Here is a 17,235-nt window from a genome sequence, read left to right on the forward strand (position 1 = left end):
TTTTGGTCTGCTGGTCTCTGCATTGTCATTCCATGTCTTGCATGAAACCCACATTTGTGGGTTTATAACCTTCATTTTCATGTTTTATACAGCGCAGCCTGTTTGCGTGGGGCTGCGCTGGGTTTAAACATTATATTTTTATTATTTTGGCATCGGGTTATATTGCCAATGGCCACATATTTGGCCATTGGCATACTGCCTGAGTCATATGCACCCTTTTTTGGAGCTGACATGGCTTCTTTGTGGAATTTGCAGAAACGTACTCAGTTGTCAACTGAGTACATTTCTGCAGCTAAAACGTCTCTTACACGGACTGGTTTCTGCTTCGTGGATCACTAATATACCTCATTTGCATACCTTTCGGATGCAAGTGAGGTATTTAGCATGTCCACGCCCAGTCCGTGTAAGAGACGTTTTAGCTGGTCTCTTACACGGAGTTTAGGGCTGTTCCTGGATCGCGAGGCTTGCATGGAGTGTTGCACGTCTCTTACACTCCGTGCAAGCCTTCGTAAATCCTGCCCATACATGATTCTGAACTTAAATTAATTGAATAATTTTTACCTGTAGTCATCCTGGAAACAAGTGCACATTACTCCATCTGTTTTGTATCACTTGCATTTGCAAAAATACATTTCAGAAATTATTTTCTCATAATTACTTTTGTCAGAAACGTAAACATAGTTCCTAAAATATAGACAATTGATATTTTATTTTTAAACTTTACTTTTCACATTACAGGCAGAGGAATCTACATCTGCTGATTTTGCTAAGCTCAGGAAGCATATGGATCATCTTTCTTTTAGCTAAACGTATGCAATTGCAAGATGTCACACACTTCTTTTGATGACATATCACTGTAATACACCCCCTCATTAGGAGTAATAGAAAATTCTTCAATTACTGTGACAGCTGTGAGAACACTACAGCACTCCCTTTATCTTTGCTCAATTTTGCAATCAAATGAGGGATTATAAAAGCAACAAGTGTCCTACATTTTAAGTAATATTAAGTAATATGTGACAAGGATAACTCTTCTTCATGTGGTTTTTGAATGTGTTTGACAATGTCTAACGAAGGTATAAGACAAGGATGCACTGTAAAATCCTTCTTTTGGTAGGAGAGTAGTTTAGAACAATGAAAATGACACACAAAAAACAGCTCAAATGTCAATATTACTAGAGCATGACAACCAGAAAGTATTAGGCTGAAATGTCTCTTTACACATTAACATGTATCCCTTTGTCAGTGTTCAGATACGAAGTGTATGGCAAATGCAATTATTTAACAATTCATATGAAAACTGAAAAAATAATGCTGAAATGTTTTAATTATAGTCGATGGAGCATAAAAGCTAGAATGCAGCTTACAACTTGGTATGCATTACTTCATTAATGCCTTAATCAGAGTGGCAGTTTAAAAACTGCTGTAAAATTGTGGATTTTAAGATAAAAAATGTCACCTGACATTCACGCAGTAAGTTTTCTATAACTGTCTTCAAATAAATGTATTTTATTTCTTTATGTGATTGTTGACAGAGGCTTCATTAGCATTTGTAATGGATACATCCCAGTGTTATGAAAAGAACAAATAACAGTAGCCTAAATAGGCAGAACTAATAGACTGTAGGGATGAAGAGAGCTGATCTTTCTGTCACATGACCTTTGTCCAAGACCACTCCCAGGTGTAAGGAGTACTCACCTCAACGTGTGCAAAGATGATACAGATAGGCTGGTCAAGAAATGCACTGAGGCATTTGCAGATCATCAGTACACAGACTGCAGATTCTGCTCCATATATAACTGGTAAGTAGGGCATTCAGGAAAACGCTACATCTTTACAAGATAATGATCTCCAGGTCACAAATTATGCCCACTGTTTATGACATACAAGAATTGTGCTAATGTGATAAATTCTCTCAGTGAAGAGAACCTCCATATGATTATAGGAGTGCTTAAGGTTTCAGGATCAATTAATTATTTCCTTATTGAATTTGGATGACAGGATCCATACTTAGAGACACAAAATGATAAGACCAGCAGCTGCAGCATCAGGGTAATATTGAATATTTAATCTGTTAGTAGTAAAAACTACATATCAAACAGAAAAAGTGAGTGTACACACAACAACAAACTGGTTTTGGCAAAAAAATAAGAATGCCTTCCTCAGACACTCATCTTATCTGGTATCCCTTTAACTGGACTCCTCTTTAACTGGCCATCAAATTTCTGCCATAGACCTAGCAACAGACAGCAGAGAACAACACTTCCACCTCCTCTGGGCACTTTGGAATGTCTGGGCTTATTGTTTTAATATTAAAATGTTAAAATATTGAAACAAATTGAACTTGCAGTTTTTATTTTGTATATTGCAAGTTTGGAATGGATTCTATCCCAGATATAGTACACTAACAGCACTATATTCTTTAACTAGCAACATTTATAGCAATACAGACAGCAGGCTCCTCTCATGCGCCATTTTCCAGGACACACAAGGTGCTACTTACACAGCTGTGCACAACTGGCTTTGCAAATGAAGTAGTTAGGTAGTTGTAAAACTGTCTCAACAAAAAGGCCTTTGTGTTGCTTGTTAACAATGCCATCACAGAGACAGGATGTACAGCAACAAGGATTCAGTTAGGGGATGCCTGCCCTCTGTTTAATAAAGATCAACCTTATGATTTCCCAAATATTAAATACACACTATGTGCAGATGATACTGTGTCTATAGAAGATATAAATTACTCACTGTATTAAATTAACAGTTACAAAGGGAATTTATTCAAAAATGGAATTGGGTGTCTTCTAATAATCAAACTGTTAACACCCAAAAGTATGCTGATATGACATTTGGAACACAGAAAAGACTCATGCAAGCAGAGATTCTAAACATGAGCTATCTAGAATAGCCATATACTTAACTGAATTCCAAAGGTATCTGGGGATGATACTAGACAACAAATCATCCTTTGCTAAACCTATAGAACAACAGGTTGGCAAGACTGTAAAGCAAATAAAAGTATCCTACAGAAACTCTCATCACTGAAGCATGAGTATTAGTAACCATATATTTGCTTATTTAACATAACAAGTATGTCTTCTAAAGTAATAACCGAAAGGCACATTGGTAGTGTTCTTCTGCATACGCTTGTTTAGTCATGGTGAAATGATAACCAATTCAACAGCTGTACATTTAAGGAAAAGAGAAACATGGACTGTAATAAACCAAGATTAAGTACCATACAGAGAGTTTAGAAGCAGGCACAAGTTATTGAAAAATAGTCTGTAAGAGTAAAGCAGAGACAGAGACAGAAATACTAATTTGAATTACAAAACACAGCTAGTAGTTGTACTGAAGAATTACATAAGCACTGCCTCTTACATCCATGGATAGTTTTTACTGCACTCTTTTCCTCTACTGTCTGTGAGTCATCATCCTCACCCATGCTCAATCAGCCCTCTTTTATTCCATCAGTGAGGTGAGGGATGGACTGGAGGTGTCCTCATTCAAAAAGCAATCAGAAGTGATTTCAGGTTTACTCTTTAGTTTAACTTACTTCGAATGCATACACACCAGGCACAGGGGAGTGTAGTAAAATTGGAAGGCAATAGTGGTCATGCTCTCACTTCCAAAAGGGGCATTCCATATGACTATTCCTGCCCAGTCCGTAAGAGACATTTTAGCTGGTCTCTTACACGGAGTTTAGGGCTGTTCCTGGATCATGAGCTTGCATGGAGTGTTGCCGTCTCTTACACTCCGTGCAAGCCTTCGTAAATCCTGCCCATACATGATTCTGAACTTAAATTAATTGAATAATTTTTACCTGTAGTCATCCTGGAAACAAGTACACATTACTCCATCTGTTCTGTATCACTTGCATTTGCAAAAATACATTTCAGAAATTATTTTCTCATAATTACTTTTGTCAGAAACGTAAACATAGTTCCTAAATATAGACAATTGATATTTTATTTTTAAACTTTACTTTTCACATTACAGGCAGAGGAATCTACATCTGCTGATTTTGCTAAGCTTAGGAAGCATATGGATCATCTTTCTTTTAGCTAAACGTATGCAATTGCAAGATGACACACACTTCTTTTGATGACATATCACTGTAATACACCCTCTCATTAGGAGTAATAGAAAATTCTTCAATTACTGTGACAGCTGTGAGAACACTACAGCACTCCCTTTATCTTTGCTCAATTTTGCAATCAAATGAGGGATTATAAAAGCAACAAGTGTCCTACATGTTATGTAATATTAAGTAATATGTGACAAGGATAACGCTTCTTCATGTGGTTTTTGAATGTGTTTGACAATGTCTAACAAAGGTATAAGACAAGGATGCACTGTAAAATCCTTCTTTTGGTAGGAGAGTAGTTTAGAAGAATGAAAATGACACACAAAAAACAGCTCAAATGTCAATATTACTAGAGCATGACAACCAGAAAGTATTAGGCTGAAATGTCTCTTTACACATTAAAATGTATCCCTTTGTCAGTGTTCAGATACAAAGTGTATGGCAAATGCAATTATTTAACAATCCATATGAAAACTGAAAAAATAATGCTGAAATGTTTTAATTATATTCAAAGACAGTCGATGGAGCATAAAAGCTAGAATGCAGCTTACAACTTGGTATGCATTACTTCATTAATGCCTTAATCAGAGTGGCAGTTTAAAAACTGTTGTAAAATTGTGGGTTTTAAGATCAAAAATGTCACCTGACATTTACGCAGTAAGTTTTCTATAACTGTCTTCAAATAAATGTATTTTATTTCTTTATGTGATTGTTGACAGAGGTTTCATTAGCATTTGTAATGGATACATCCCAGTGTTATGAAAAGAACAAATAACAGTAGCCTAAATAGGCAGAACTAATAGACTGTAGGTTGAAGAGAGCTGATCTTTCTGTCACATGACCTTTGCCCAAGACCACTCCCAGGTGTAAGGAGTACTCACCTCAACGTGTGCAAAGATGATACAGATAGGCTGGTCAAGAAATGCACTGAGGCATTTGCAGATCATCAGTACACAGACTGCAGATTCTGCTCCATATATAACTGGTAAGTAGGGCATTCAGGAAAATGCTACATCTTTACAAGATAATGACCTCCAGGACACAAATTATGCCCACTATTTATGACATACAAGAATTGTGCTAATGTGATAAATTCTCTCAGTGAAGAGAACCTCCATATGATTATAGGAGTGCTTAAGGTTTCACGATCAATTAATTATTTCCTTATTGAATTTGGATGACAGGATCCATACTTAGAGACACGGAATGATAAGCCCAGCAGCTGCAGCATCAGGGTAATATTGAATATTGAATCTGTTAGTAGTAAAAACTACATATCAAACAGAAAAAGTGAGTGTACACACAACAACAAACCGGTTTTGGCAAAAAAATAAGAATGTCTTCCTCAGACACTCATCTTATCTGGTATCCCTTTAACTGGACTCCTCTTTAACTGGCCATCAAATTTCTGCCATAGACATAGCAACAGACAGCAGAGAACAACACTTCCACCTCCTCTGGGCACTTTGGAATGTCTGGGCTTATTGTTTTAATATTAAAATGTTAAAATATTGAAACAAATTGAACTTGCAGTTTTTATTTTGTATATTGCAAGTTTGGAATGGATTCTATCCCAGCTACAGTACACTAACAGCACTATATTCTTTAACTAGCAACATTTATAGCTTCATAGGTTCATAGGTTCATAGGTTAGTACTAGGCTATCAGCCCTAGGGCCTATACAAGCCTAGCCATAACAATCCCCTGAATATTTCTTCCCACATTATTTACTTTCCTGGACCCCTGTCTAGCAGGGCGACTGACGTGATCCCTGGGGTGAATTTCCTTTCTCCCATCCAATCGTCAAGGTTCCTCTTGAAGAGGTCCAAAGAGGCACTCTGCTTGACATGTATGGGCAATCTATTCCAGAGTCTGGGGAGTCTCTGGGTCAGGAACCTATCCCTCCAACGTGTTTTGTTTATTGTGATGACAAGGTTTAGATCCCTGGAGCGTGTGGCTCTGAGGGATTGGGATTTCTTTAAGTGTAGCATGTCCAACAGCTCTGGGTTTGACATGGCCTTGTATGTTAAGCAGAGATCGCTTCTGAGTAGACGATATGCAACAGAGTATAGCTGGAGTTTTTTAAGGCGGTCAGCATAGGGCATCTGCTTTAGGCCTGTGATTCTTTTAGTGAGGTATTTCTGAGGCCTTTCCAGTTGTTGCAGATGTCTTGAGAGGTACATACCAAATGGGGCATTGTATTCTATAATGGGTCTAATGAGGGATGAGTACAGTGGGACAATGACCTCCTTTTTTTCTGGATGAAAAGCCCTTTGTGATGAGGTGTGCCACATATAAGGATTTCCTGACTGTTGTGGTGATGTGGTTATCGGAGGTGAGACCACTGTCCACCTGTGTCCCTAAGTCTCTTATCACACTTTCTGTGTTTAGTGTACTGCCACCTATATGGTAATTCATGGATACATGTTTTTTTCCCAAAGGGGATAACAATACATTTCTTGGCATTGAGCTTGAGCCCATGGCTCTGGAACCAAGCATCTGTTTCTGTACGGCCCTTTTGTAGAGTATCCACATCATTTGGGGATTTAATAATGGCTCCCAGTTTGCAGTCATCTGCAAACTTTGTTAGCCAGAGTCCCTTAGTGTTGACCTGTACTTCAGAGAAGTAGATGCCAAACAAGAGCGGCCCCAGGACTGAACCCTGAGGTACTCCACTTGTCACTTGTCTGGAGCTGGATTTGGAGTCGGCTACTTTTACAGCGTGGGTTCTAACAGTAAGCCATTTAGCAACCCATTGGGTGACATAGGGATTAATGCCCAACTTAGTAAGTTTATCTATAATTCCAGAGTGGGGGATGGTGTCAAAGGCCTTGGCAAGGTCTAGATAGGCTGTGTGGACCACCTTATCCTTGTCCATGGCTCTGGAGACTGATTCAAAGAAGTCAATCAGGTTCAGGAGACAAGATCGGCCCTTCACAAACCCAAACTGGGTGGGGTCCACTGTTTGAAGGTTGCCAATGTCTTTGTTTATAAGTTCCATGATAATACGCTCCATGGCCTTGCAGATAAGGCTTGTCAGACTGATGGGACGGTAGTTTCCGGGATCCAAGGTGGATCCCGCCTTGTGGATTGGGATAACTATAGCTCTGCGCCACTCAGTGGGCATGAAACCTGAGGTGAGGCTATGATTAAACATGACACTTAGGTGAGGTGCCAGTTCATATTGTAGTTCATGTATTACACAGCCGGGATGTCATCTGGTCCCATGGATGCTGTATTCTTGGCTTTAGAGAGTGCGTTTGTACCTGTGTGGCCGTTATTACTGGAATTTGGCAATCTTCCGGTATTGAGATGGGCCATTTAGGGGTGAGAGGGGGGTGAAGTTGGCACTGAATCGATCTGCCAGGATATTGGCAATATCCTTCGGATCAGTATATTTAATGCCATTCTGTTTTAGCTCAGAGCAGATCTGAGCATTGCCATTTAGATTCTTGCCATAATTATAGAATGCTTTGTGGTTGTCTTTGGAATCTTGGCAATTTTATTTTTGTAACTAACTTTGGAGGATTTTTTTATGAGGCATCTCAGTTTCTTACTGAGGCTAGTAAGGGAGTTTTTGCATCCTGGGATATTCCTCTTTTCTGCAAAGTTTCTTCCTTTTGTTGTAAAGTTTGTTTATGGCAGGGCACCACCAGATTGGCTTCGTTTTTTAGGATGAGAGCATTTTGGTTCTATTTGGGATGGCACGATTCATGCATGAGTGGATGTGCTCGTACAGTGCCATAGTGTAGGATTCAGCAGTTGAACTTTCAGTTCCCGTCTGCATGGGTGTCATGAAGTTTGTCACTTCTGACTTGAGTAGCATGAAGTTGGCTTTAGAGAAGTTTTTTATGGTGGTTTCTTTACTGGGGGGTGGGGGTGGGATGCGGATGTTAAGGGTGATTAGCTTATGGTCAGATCTGACTAACGAGGGGGTGACCATAGGTATGGAGCATTGATTTCCCATGTTGGTAATTGTATAGCGATATATAGCAATACAGACAGCAGGCTCCTCTCATGCGCCATTTTCCAGGACACACTAGGTGCTACTTACACAGCTGCGCACAACTGGCTTTGCAAATGAAGTAGTTAGGTAGTTGTAAAACTGTCTCAACAAAAAGGCCTTTGTGTTGCTTGTTAACAATGCCATCACAGAGACAGGATGTACAGCAACAAGGATTCAGTTAGGGGATGCCTGCCCTCTGTTTAATAAAGATCAACCTTATGATTTCCCAAATATTAAATACACACTATGTGCAGATGATACTGTGTCTATAGAAGATATAAATTACTCACTGTATTAAATTAACAGTTACAAAGGGAATTTATTCAAAAATGGAATTGGGTGTCTTCTAATAATCAAACTGTTAACACCCAAAAGTATGCTGATATGATATTTGGAACACAGAAAAGACTCATGCAAGCAGAGATTCTAAACATGAGCTATCTAGAATAGCCATATACTTAACTGAATTCTAAAGGTATCTGGGGATGATACTAGACAACAAATCATCCTTTGCTAGACCTATAGAACAACAGGTTGGCAGGACTGTAAAGCAAATAAAAGTATCCTACAGAAACTCTCATCACTGAAGCATGAGTATTAGTAACCATATATTTGCTTATTTAACATAACAAGTATGTCTTCTAAAGTAATAACCGAAAGGCACATTGGTAGTGTTCTTCTGCATACGCTTGTTTAGTCATGGTGAAATGATAACCAATTCAACAGCTGTACATTTAAGGAAAAGAGAAACATGGACAGTAATAAACCAAGATTAAGTACCATACAGAGAGTTTAGAAGCAGTCACAAGTTATTGAAAAATAGTCTGTAAGAGTAAAGCAGAGACAGAGACAGAAATACTAATTTGAATTATAAAACACAGCTAGTAGTTGTACTGAAGAATTACATAAGCACTGCCTCTTACATCCATGGATAGTTTTTACTGCACTCTTTTCCTCTACTGTCTGTGAGTCATCATCCTCACCCATGCTCAATCAGCCCTCTTTTATTCCATCAGTGAGGTGAGGGATGGCCTGGAGGTGTCCTCATTCAAAAAGCAATCAGAAGTGATTTCAGATTTACTCTTTAGTTTAACTTACTTCGAATGCATACATACCAGGCACAGGGGAGTGTAGTAAAATTGGAAGGCAATAGTGGTCATGCTCTCACTTCCAAAAGGGGCATTCCATATGACTATTCCTGCCCCAACAACTGAGGCATGGGTGGTGAGTTCAGCTCATGCTGTTGAGGCTATGTAAGCAGGTTCGTTTTTGTTAATTGCTTAAGCAGATTATCTTCACAAGTTTATTTACTAATACTCCAGGATGCTAGCCTTACTCATTGTGTCCCCAACTGCAAGTAGCCACCCCATCCCAAGAAAGGAGAATGATTCATGACCTTACACTCTTCTCCTTCCTTGCCTGGTTCCTTCAGGATTGGGGCTGCCATTTAAATCACAGTCAGCTGACACAAAGTTAGGAATCCATCTTCTGTTACATGGAACCAGGCTAGGCTCACAGTTAAATACTGATGAGATAATTTGCTAGCTTTGCATCTAAGGCTTATAACAGCCAACCAAGTCCCCATTTAATTATTGTTGAGACAAAAGACGTCAAATGCAATCCTAGTTTTTAATTCACAAAGTGGCTTTTTAAGCTCAGATGCCTCCCTTAAAAAAATGTTCATCTCACCCTGTTAAGGCTATGCAAGCAGGTTCATTATTGTTAATTGCTTAAGCAGATCATCTACATAAGCTCATTTACTAATACTCTGCTTTGTTTTGTTATTTATTTAAAGAGACTCAATGAACAGAGAATCAAAAAAAGGCAACCATTCTACATCAAATTATTACAGTAGCAAAGTTAATACCTGATTGATTTAATACTAATATTTTAGATTGCAATGCATGACTGAAGCAAAGGACTCTCAGCTGAGATAAGAAATAGTTTATGAACAAAGTAATAAAAATAAGGACAGCAGAGCTGCTTATTCATAATTGTGAATAATCAGTCGTCACCATGAGTTAATCAGCTAAGTCTTCTTACTGTTAGAAACCTGATTATTCACTAGATGTCTAAGGCAGGGGTAATCTTAAAAATAAATAAATAAATTGCTTTTTTAGGTAATGTCAAATAACTCTGAGAGAGCTTGAGTACTATACAAGAATATAAAGTACCACAGACACAGATAGATGTCACTGTAGAAAAGTGATCATATGGAGGAATCTCAGAATGGCTGATAGTACAGACAGGTTTTATTATCAGGAGAAATATTTTCTTTGCCGGGGATTATGTGATCACAGAGTTAGAATATATAATTAGAAGGGTTAGGGTGGGAATGAGGAGGGGCAATGATGTTATTTTCTTTTTGGATTTTTTTGCTGCATACAGCAAGGATTTTACTCATGCATGCACAGTTGACACTGCATTTCTGTTCATAACCTTTTGTGGTCAATGTTTTTTCTTGCCATTAACATTATGGTGTGTCAATGTAATTCACTACTTTTATATATACATATAGCTTTGTTCTTGAAGGAAATTTCTTTGCATCCATGTCAAGAACACATAATAAGCAGTTTATGATTGGCAACCAAATCATAATCCTCTATGTGATGTTCACTAAAACATGATAATTCTTTATGTTAACTTACCATTGATATTGACATATTACAGTGGGCAGTAACTAAAACAAGTCTACTATGTATCACTCCATGTTTTCCAAGTTACCAAATAAATGAATAAAATAAAAACAAAACATAAATGGTCTGGTCCAAATGTGTTAGTACATGCACCAGCAGCAGAAAGTGCTGTGCTGTGCACTAGATGAGTAGGTGAAACATGGACAAATTAAGTGAAGTTTAAGTAGAGAGAGTGTGTGTGTGTGTGGGGGGGGGGGGCAAGGGACTGTGTCAGTGGGTGTAGGTGTGTGTTTGTGTGCATGGGTGCTGGAATCATAGAGCCATGGGGAGGGGAAGCTCCCCCACTTTTACAACTGCAAGACCTGTTGGGAAAAATTAATGAAGTAGAGTTTTCACGTTAACGTGGATTCATGCACAGAAGTTAAACTAACTAAACTAGCTGTTCTTGTTCTCTTATTACTCTGTTACAGGAATAATGCTGCTGCTGTTCTGTTGGTGCTGCCAGAGCCAGAGTCATGCCAGTAAGGAGAGTTTTGTCCTTTTATTTGCAGGAGCAGCATGGTGTGACAGAACAAGATGCAGAGGACAGGAAGAAATGGAAACAATTGATCCGCTGTGGCAACCCCTGACGGTAGCAGCCGAAAGAAGAAGAAGAAGATTTGCAGGAGCAGCATAACCCTGTGTGTGTGTGTGTGTGTGTGTGTGTGTGTGTGTGTGTGTGTGTGTGTGTGTGTGTGTGTGTGTGTGTGTGTGTGTGTGTGTGTGTGTGTGTGTGTGCATGTGTGTGTGTGTGTGTGTGTGCATGCATGTGTGTGTGTGTGTGTGTGTGTGTGTGTGTGTGTGTGTGTGTGTGTGAAATGCCCCCAGTTAGTTATATAGGTATACCTGGTGGTTAGTGTTACTCAGGCTCAAACAAGAGCCTGAATTCTCTACCCATATCACCACTTGTGATTCAGGGAGTTGAGTCCATAGCTCTCAACTGTCCAGATTTTCACAGCATATTTGGCTCATACTTTTGTTCTGTTCCTCTTAAAATATGTGTTTTTCTAGCAAATCAGCGAGAAATGAATTCACTAAATAGCAATATCTCTTTACGTTTCAGTCTGTCTTTCAGGAAACACAAAACCATTTATTTTAGCAGCTTTCTAAGATTATGCAAGCAGTATTTAAAATGTGTCCCTGGTTTTGGGCCTTTACCCCCCCCCCCAAATAAATTTTGTTTTTTTTCCAGATTTCTTGTGCTGTGAAGTTGAGAGGTTTAGTTGAGTCACAAGTAGGTTTTACAAGGAGCTGAGAACTTCAGGGGAAGAGAAGTTTAGTGCTACTGATGCTAAGTTGTTTGCATTGTTACTAGCACAACAGGTAGTATACTTGCTTTTGATGCAGAAGGCTTTGGTTACTACTCCCACAGTATGTAGATGGATTGTGGATGCTGTACTGTGCTGTACTTTAAAGGACGTGGATGCTGCAGTACTTAGAATGTCCTCCTTTGGAGGAGATACCTAGTAACTATGAACCTGTTATCAGTTTGCCATCCATTCCCTATTTCAAAATTACTAGCTTATCAATTTTTAATGTAGCATAGGCGATTTATTCCTCAAGGGCAACAGGTACTTTATTTCTACATGAAACAATGAAATATAAAGTTGTTTGCTAGCAGCAACCTCTTCATTAGTTACAGATCCCTTTAATTTGGAATTATTTAGATGGCTTACTTCTGCAGAGATTTTGCATATTTACTGATATTGGTAGATTGTAATGGCAGAAGTTTGAGTGGCCTTTTATGGTTGAAATTTTCTGAAATGGATAGTTTAGTTATTATTGGTTCATACATTTTGTTTCATTGCTTACTAGAAGACTGTTCCAACCTACAAATGTAAAACATATTCTAACAAGTGGTGCTGTGTTATACAAGGAATATAATTTAATACAATCAGGTTAATACAATCAGGAAAGTGAATCAAAGAACATATACATGTATGTTTGCTCACAGGATGCCGGAGATCAAAATAGGGGAAGAAACCAGTCACCAATGGAGTCCCTCAGGGTTCAGTGTTGAGACTTTATCTGTTTGGCATATACTTCTCAAAAGTAGAAGAAAATACCAAAGGGCTTTGGCCGACTAAGTTTGAGATGACTGCAAGCTAGGAGAAGTTATTGAATCCCCAAGTGACTTAACCATCATGCAGGAATGTTTGTCCCAAACACTAACTGGTATCAGGATCATAAATTGAAACTAAACTCCAAGAAATACATTATTGTATCCTTTTGGAAGTCATCTACTCCAGGGAACTGCCAAATTGACAATGGCCCTTGAGAATAGACCCAGTTGTTTGGCATTTGGAAACTTGTGTGTACAGGGACCTATGTGCCCAGACTCATAAAAAAGTAATTCTATATTGCACAGTTTATAAACAAATTGATTGTGACTAGATCTAGAGATGTTATTGTCCCCCTTTACAAAGCCCTGATTAAGTCAATCATTTTGTATAATGTCCACTTTGGCATGTATCTGTCCAGACCTGTGCAACAATTGGAATATCCACAGAGATACCTCACTAAAAGGATACAAGTACTAAACAATAGGTCTTGCATGGACCACCTAAAGATTTATCACTATACTCAGTATCCTACAGAGTGCTTAGAGGTGACAAGTCTGGCATACAAGGCATCCTCTGACCCAATACAGATGGACCTACTAAACATCAGCAAGTCAAATGTCATCAGAAATACTCAGTCCAGGTAACTAAACTTAAATGTTGAGGAGAGATTGATATATATCCAGAACAGACTATCCATTCAAGTAAAACAAATCTCATCCCTGTCCATATTCAAATGCAACTTGGATCTAAGGATGGATAATAGAACATGTACTGCAGGATTGCCCCTCGTACCACTAATGGATAGAGGCAGTTCTTAAATGCTGCATCCCTTACATGGGTCCCCTTAAGTTACTATAGTGTGATCACATTTATTCTCACTAGGGCTAATATACAATTATCAGCCACGGGATAGGTAAGATCAATCAGGAAATGTTAATTCAAGCACCAAAATGGAAACTGGCTAAGCTTAAAATGTCCTCCAAGTGAACCTATGTCGTGGTAGTAAATAGTTTTAAAAAAATTGCCCTTTTTAGATCACTAAGTGCCCCTATCAACCTCCACCCCCTGCTCCCAAGTCTTCAACAGCTTCTGGCACCTCTGTTTGTGTATGTGCCTATGTGTGCATGCGTGTGTGTTGAGACAGAGAGACAAAGACAGAACAGGTGAGACAGAGAGAGAGAGAGAGAGAGAGAGAGATGAGAGGTGATGAGAATTACAGGAAAAGAGCAAGTACTTTAAAATCACAAGAGTTTAGCAAAGTCAGAAAGATATTTGACAAAGAAAAAGCACTTGCAGAAGAAATGTCACTAATATATTGCATAAGACAGCTTGTCAGTAATGGAGTCACAAGTCGATACATTGTAACAGCTACCAGGGGACTGTTTTGCACCATGACTAAACACTCATTTAGTTGTATTGTCTGGGGATAAGGAAATTCTGAGGTCATGTGTACCTCTGAAGCTTCTTAATTTTGTTGTACAAAAATCACTCATTAAAGTATGCTATAGTATCACAAAAGATTTAAAAACACAATAATCTACATAAAAATTAAAGACCAACATTTGAATTTCCATAATGCACTTTCCCTGTTTCAAGCATCAAACATCAATAATATTTAATCATATTTCACTGTTCAAGCACCATTTACTGCAAGTAAAATATTTCTTCCCTTTGTAAGGAAATCACATTTGCAAAAGCTGACTAAATGAAGCACGAAAAATGTCATAACTCAATAATATACAAAAAAAAAGAAAACTGGTGAGTACTCCAAGTACAATTCATTTAATGTCTAAAGATGAAAGGAACACAAAAAAGCAGTTGCCTGTTCTCAGTTATTTCTCCATAAAAGTATGATTAGAGAATTAATTGAATCTAACCTATATAAAATGCCAATTTTCAAGGGATGGCTAAGTAGCCAAGTTAAACTTTTCCATTCTGACTTGGAAACTAAAGGATTCTTGGTCAGGAGTGAATGGAGAAGAGATAGGGGAAAACCCAACATCCTGATGACTCACAAGTATGCAACATAATCCAGAAGGTTTAGGAGATTTACTAAGAATTGTTTACATAGTCATTTCTTTACCCCAAGTAGATAGCAAATGATGGATGTGTGATGGGAAAGAGAGAGGGATAACAAGGAACATGCTTTTGAGAATATGAGAATCAAAATCGAAACCTAAACCAACCACAACTGGAGTACTCAATATTGTTAAAAAGATAAAGAAACTGGAAGTGAGATTTTTAGAAAAGAGAAGGAGCAAATTGCATAGAAATAGATAGAAGTTGCTATACCAAACTCTGCATAAATGCTGAGGACATAAAGTGAAAGTTTTTCCATAGGCCATTTCAGACCATGTGTGGTTGTGTATGAATCTATTTTTTGACCAGATTAAATGCGTGAAAAAGTGGTGGATAGGACAATGGTGAAAATGGGAGAGGTAAGCAGAGGGTCGGACACAGGGGAAATAATATAGGAATGTCCGGGTCTATATCACAACATCAAGTCCGAATGCCCTTTGTTCGAACCTAAAAGTCTGAAAACCATAAACAGGGAACTCACGGAACAGCAATTTTCCAGGGAAAAACAATTGCTGCTCCGTGAAAAAAAAATCAAAACTTTAAAACAAACTGAAGTGGGGGGCTTACCCCCCCTAACACCCATCAATGTGGGGGCTGTGCCCCCCACACCCCCTACTTAAATATACCAACTCTGAGATTGCACTACAGTGGAGGAAATAGCAATGGCCCAAAGACTGCCCACCATTTTTTTCCCCTGGGAAAAAAATCGATGTTCTGTAACTTCGTGGTATAGGGCTTTTGGTTCAAACAAAGGGCATTCAAACATCAGCATTCAATGTGTTGATATAGACCCAAATTTCTAGAAGGGTCATAGTAGTGCATCATAGCTATCCACTTCTTCACAATGTAAAATATATAATTGGACATAAAATTTCAATACTTTGCAGAGTCACCACACCATTCATGGGTGGCAACAATAGAATAATGCTGTATGGCCAACTTCACCAAATCATTTGTGTCAAAATGATAAATTGGTGAAGTAGAGAGCTATGAATGGGATTTTTTTTTTTTAGTTAAGACAGAGAGAAATCTTGGGAAAAGTGCTTAGGAGTGAGAGGGTCAGGTAGGTAAGGTAAGTTAGTTAGGAAGCATCCACAAACATACAGGACATGCAACACAGACAGGAATAATGATGAAGACATAAGGTTGTGAGACACCATGATTGGGGATAGTTAGGGGACATCAAAGACCCACCCAAGTCCTGTTTATGAACAGTGAGAATGTAGTCCTCATCCTCAGAACTGTCATCACTGTCTGCTGAAGCAGCTCCCTGGGTGAGTGCTAGATGTGGCATCATCTTTGCAATTTGAAACAGGACCTTTTCAACCCTACCAATACATGCATTGAGGCCCATCCCCATTATATCCTCTACCTGCCCTGTCAGCTCCTGCCAGGTGACAAAATCACCACCTCCACTACTACTGTTCCTGGAATGTACCACTGCATCAACAATTTGGACAGAGCTACCTGACACACTTGAAGCAAGTAGGGCAGGGGTTGTGGAGGGTTGTGACCCTGAAGTGCCAGGTGTTTGTGCTGCCAACACTGTGAGAAAGGGTGGGGGGAAACAAAAATAGAGATAACTACATACATGGCATGTCACACTACTTTATATTTTAAATAAACTTGGTTTAGTAATATATGAACAATTATAATAATTTACTATTGCACACCTTTACAACAACTATATATGAAGGTATTTAAGTGTTATTAAATAAACAATTCTCATCATAGCTCTCAACCTTCCATCTCCAAAATGGGGAACACTAGCCCTCACAATGTGGAACAAATGGGCAAAATGTGGAACACATACTAATGGCTTACTAACAACTTCAACTAGTAAGGCCTTAGGATGGTTAAAATATACTGGTTTTACTTATAAAGAAGATCTTTTAATGAATTAATATGATTCATTTCTATTTACGATGGATTTCACTTTAAAAAATTCCTAACACTGAATGTGTGACAGTCTTTCAATGTGGAACATTGACGAACTTTGAGGAACATGACCTTTTTAAGACCACAAATGAGGTATGTTCCTCGTAATGAGGTACACTTGAGAGGTATGATTCTCACTGCTATGACAGAAGAAACAGCAGCCTTTATTTCTCTGTGATGGAATCACAATTATGCATTCTAATTTAATGATTACAAGTACCATAATTTAGTTCTTCCTGACATACTGTTATTACTATCTAATAAATACTTATCCATTAATAAAATGGAATAGCCATTTCTGAGTACTGAATCCATGCATGGCAAAGCTGGTGTTCTAATTGCCTAACTCAAACAACAAGGCTTATTGGAGAAGGTATGTATACTTGAGAT

The 17,235-nt window shown here is 38.4% G+C and overlaps 1 protein-coding gene across 1 annotated transcript in view; it reads right to left on the reverse strand.

Annotated features, from left to right (window-relative positions):
- Positions 1 to 17,235, reverse strand: part of LINGO2 (leucine rich repeat and Ig domain containing 2) — a 6,800,733-nt gene that overhangs the window by 5,821,843 nt on the left and 961,655 nt on the right. The gene's annotated exons all lie outside the window — the stretch shown is intronic.

Source organism: Protopterus annectens, chromosome 2.part0 (assembly GCF_019279795.1).
Source record: "Protopterus annectens isolate FY-2018-M chromosome 2.part0, PAN1.0, whole genome shotgun sequence".
NCBI classification, from domain to species: Eukaryota; Metazoa; Chordata; order Ceratodontiformes; family Protopteridae; genus Protopterus; species Protopterus annectens.